The following is a 4,993-nucleotide window of genomic DNA, read 5'->3' as shown; positions in this document are numbered from 1 at the left end:
GATAAAATTTTTTCGAAAATCTACATATGTATCACATGTATTATACCGGTACCCTGTCGCAATATAACATGTACGATTTGTATATAAAATAAAATGAAATTTTTTCCCTAAAATTTTTTAATGAATCCCGAAAAATTCTATATATTTTACCTTTATATAGTATTTAGGACCATTTAAAAGGATAAAAATTTTTTCGAAAATCTACATATGTATCACATGTATTATACCGGTACCCTGTCGCAATATAACATGTACGATTTGTATATAAAAAAAAAATATACATTTTTTTCTAAAAATTTGCATTAATTCCAAAAATTTTTTAATAATTTATTATAATTATTAATGTTTATTGAATAATTTATTATAATGCATAAATTTCATTTAATAAAATATGATAAAAGCAAAAAAAAAAATTTTTTTGGTCCCAAAATAAAAATTTTTAGCTGAAAAAAATTTTTTTTTTAAAATTTTTTTCTTTAAATTTTGATTATTCTGTAAAGTTTATGATGTTTAAAGCCATTTTAAACATTATCATATTTTGAGTTTGAAGCACCGGGTGTAATGTCTTTAATCATATGTTTTTTCTATTAATTTTAAAACAATAGAGATATAAAAAAAAAAAAATTTATATCAGTAATGGGTGAGACCATCTGATATTTAAAATGAAATTGTAATAATATTATTATATATTAATAATTATTGTATGAAAATTTTTTTTCTTATAATAAGAAAACAAAAATATCATGTATATTATTATATATTTAATATTATAAATACAAATAGTTCCCTGGTTGATCCTGCCAGTAGTCATATGCTTGTCTCAAAGATTAAGCCATGCATGTCTCAGTACAAGCCAAATTAAGGTGAAACCGCGAAAGGCTCATTATATCAGTTATGGTTCCTTAGATCGTACCCACATTTACTTGGATAACTGTGGTAATTCTAGAGCTAATACATGCAAACAGAGTTCCGACCAGAGATGGAAGGAATGCTTTTATTAGATCAAAACCAATCGGTGTAAATTTTAATTTGCATCGTTTAATTTGGTGACTCTGAATAACTTTAAGCTGATCGCACGGTCTCGTACCGGCGACGCATCTTTCAAATGTCTGCCTTATCAACTGTCGATGGTAGGTTCTGCGCCTACCATGGTTGTAACGGGTAACGGGGAATCAGGGTTCGATTCCGGAGAGGGAGCCTGAGAAACGGCTACCACATCCAAGGAAGGCAGCAGGCGCGCAAATTACCCACTCCCGGCACGGGGAGGTAGTGACGAAAAATAACGATACGGGACTCATCCGAGGCCCCGTAATCGGAATGAGTACACTTTAAATCCTTTAACGAGGATCCATTGGAGGGCAAGTCTGGTGCCAGCAGCCGCGGTAATTCCAGCTCCAATAGCGTATATTAAAGTTGTTGCGGTTAAAAAGCTCGTAGTCGAATCTGTGTCCTACACTGTTGGTTCAATGCTCGCATTGTTTAACTAGCATGTTATGTGGGACGTCCTACCGGTGGGTGGTACAGATTATGTATAAAGTATATTTTAGTGTTATTATTTATTTAATGCATTATATATATTTTTATTATGTAATTTGTCGTAAGTGTTTAACCGTTAAGAGCGGTGGCAGCCCCCAATTGCAATCCCGTCGCGGTGCTCTTAATTGAGTGTCGAGGTGGGCCGGTACGTTTACTTTGAACAAATTAGAGTGCTTAAGGCAGGCTCAAATTTTGCCTGAATATTGTGTGCATGGAATAATGGAATAGGACCTCGGTTCTATTTTGTTGGTTTTCGGAACTCCGAGGTAATGATTAATACGGACAGATGGGGGCATTCGTATTGCGACGTTAGAGGTGAAATTCTTGGATCGTCGCAAGACGGACAGAAGCGAAAGCATTTGCCAAAAATGTTTTGATTGATCAAGAACGAAAGTTAGAGGTTCGAAGGCGATCAGATACCGCCCTAGTTCTAACCATAAACGATGCCAGCTAGCGATCCGCCGAAGTTCCTCCGATGACTCGGCGGGCAGCTTCCGGGAAACCAAAGCTTTTGGGTTCCGGGGGAAGTATGGTTGCAAAGCTGAAACTTAAAGGAATTGACGGAAGGGCACCACCAGGAGTGGAGCCTGCGGCTTAATTTGACTCAACACGGGAAACCTCACCAGGCCCGGACACCGGAAGGATTGACAGATTGAGAGCTCTTTCTTGATTCGGTGGGTGGTGGTGCATGGCCGTTCTTAGTTGGTGGAGCGATTTGTCTGGTTAATTCCGATAACGAACGAGACTCTAGCCTGCTAAATAGACGTACTTTACCGGCATCTCAAGGCCCATCGGCTGTTTGTTTCCCATTTCATTCATTTTCATGTGTGTTATGTATTGTATTTATATATGCATGTATTTTTGAGATTTAACGATCAAGATTATATTTTGTATATATTGTGCTTTATGTTGCATATGTTATGGTGTATGGGTACGCAGTTTTTTGATGTGGTTTTTACTGCCGGCGTACAAATAATTCTTCTTAGAGGGACAGGCGGCATTCTAGCCGCACGAGATTGAGCAATAACAGGTCTGTGATGCCCTTAGATGTTCTGGGCCGCACGCGCGCTACACTGAAGGAATCAGCGTGTCCTCCCAGGCCGAAAGGTCCGGGTAACCCGCTGAACCTCCTTCGTGCTAGGGATTGGGGCTTGCAATTGTTCCCCATGAACGAGGAATTCCCAGTAAGCGCGAGTCATAAGCTCGCGTTGATTACGTCCCTGCCCTTTGTACACACCGCCCGTCGCTACTACCGATTGAATGATTTAGTGAGGTCTTCGGACTGGTACGCGGCAATATTTCTGATATTGCCGATGTTGCTGGGAAGATGACCAAACTTGATCATTTAGAGGAAGTAAAAGTCGTAACAAGGTTTCCGTAGGTGAACCTGCGGAAGGATCATTAACGATATATATAAAATATATTTATTTATATTTTTTGTATTGTTTTTAAATATTCCAAAAAATAAAAATATTATTGATAAGAAATATTTTTTTTAACAAAATAACATATTAATATGTAATTTTCTCAAAATATATAATAGTAATTATGTGTTAAAAGAGATTTATTTTGGTTATGATATCATATTAAAGTAATACGCCAAACTTTTTTTATACACATAATATATCTATACATATAATATAGAGAATATTATATAAATATTAATAATATATTTGTTACATATAAAATATTTTTATATTCAATATTATTATTATTATTAAACAATAATTATTAATAAAATCTATAAATAATTTCTCTTATAAAAAAGTGAAATTAAAAATAGAATATATTGAAATTATTTGTTTATATGTATATAATCTCTATTAAGAAAAATAAAATAAGATTATAATTGATATAATCTATATTTTTATTTTTCTATGTTATATAATAAAAATAAAGAAAACACAAGATAAAATTTTTTTAAAGAATAAAATTTATTTCAAATTTAAATTTCTTTATGTTTTGTCTTGATATTTCTTTTTTTTTATTAAAAGTTATTATGTTAAAAAACAAACCCATTTGTTTTGTACCATATTAATATTATATATATTTTTATGTAGAAAATAATTTATAAAAAAAAAATAAATACATTTCTATAAAATATACCAAATATTAATTATTATATCTAGCTAGCACTAACAAAAATATCAAAAATGTTATGTATATATTTATTAATACCATAATATCTTTAATTTATATATATATATATTTAAAATAAAATATATAATTTATATTCTAGAAAAATTTTTTTATTTTAAAAGAATTTATAAAGATATATAAATTAATAATTTTATTTTTTATATTAAAAATAAAGATTATTATTAATAATAATACTTACATTTAAAATTTAAAAAGATTACCCTGGACGGTGGATCACTTGGCTCGTGGGTCGATGAAGAACGCAGCTAATTGCGCGTCAACTTGTGAACTGCAGGACACATGAACATTGACATTTCGAACGCACATTGCGGTCCTTGGATACTGTTCCCGGACCACATCTGGCTGAGGGTCGTATACATTATATTAATATAATAAAAGATTATTTTACATAAAATTTTTTTTATGAAAAAGAAATTTATCAATAATTAAAAAAGAAAATTTATTTTTTCATATTTAATTAAATTGATAAATAAAATTTTTATAAAAGAAATGTAAAATTATTTATATATGAATGTTTTACGCCAAATATAAGAAAAAAATAAATATAAAATGTTTTTAATAGCATTTAAAATTTATATATTTTTTATTATTTGTCGACATTTTTAAATTAATATATCAATATTATTTTTTATCATTTATATATAATATTATAAAACTTTATGTTAATAATAATATTAATAATAAATGATATTAATAATATATTTTTAAAATATTAAATAAAGAAGAATAAACAAAAATATTATATATTAATATTTTGTTATGGAATATTTTATTTGTAATAAAATTTTCAATATACTCGAAAAAAATTAATATATATAATTATTTATTTTTTATTTTCTTCTCTTTAGATAAATATAAAAATAATATTATATAATAATATTAAAAAAATTTGAGTATGAATAATTAAGAAAATTGTTTACTTATAAAATATAACAAAAACATAATATATAAAAAAAATTTTTGTTTTAATACTTCTAAAAACTTTTACGACCTCAGAGTAGGTGAGATTACCCGCTGAATTTAAGCATATTATTAAGCGGAGGAAAAGAAACTAACTAGGATTCCCTTAGTAGCGGCGAGCGAACAGGGATAAGCCCAGCACTGAACCCCGTGGCTGATAAACAGACACTTGGGGAATGTAGTGTTTAGGAAGATTCAATATAAACCTATTGTTATATAATACATCCAAGTCCATCTTGAATGGGGCCATATACCCATAGAGGGTGCCAGGCCCGTAGTGATTATTATTGATGATAGGTGAATCTTTCCTTAGAGTCGGGTTGCTTGAGAGTGCAGC

General features: G+C 30.3%; 2 non-coding genes across 2 annotated transcripts; both read left to right on the top strand.

The window, feature by feature from the left end:
- Window positions 1-784: 784 nt before the first annotated feature.
- LOC123304005 lies at window positions 785-2,940 on the top strand. The gene has a single exon (XR_006536066.1). It is a non-coding gene; the product is annotated as a small subunit ribosomal RNA (ribosomal RNA).
- A 953-nt stretch (window positions 2,941-3,893) lies between these two features.
- Window positions 3,894-4,048, top strand: LOC123304003. Its single transcript, XR_006536064.1, has one exon. It is a non-coding gene; the product is annotated as a 5.8S ribosomal RNA (ribosomal RNA).
- Window positions 4,049-4,993: the final 945 nt, after the last annotated feature.

This window comes from Chrysoperla carnea (assembly GCF_905475395.1).
Source record: "Chrysoperla carnea chromosome X unlocalized genomic scaffold, inChrCarn1.1 SUPER_X_unloc_176, whole genome shotgun sequence".
Classification (NCBI taxonomy): domain Eukaryota; kingdom Metazoa; phylum Arthropoda; class Insecta; order Neuroptera; family Chrysopidae; genus Chrysoperla; species Chrysoperla carnea.
This window is presented reverse-complemented; position numbering and strand designations above follow the sequence as displayed.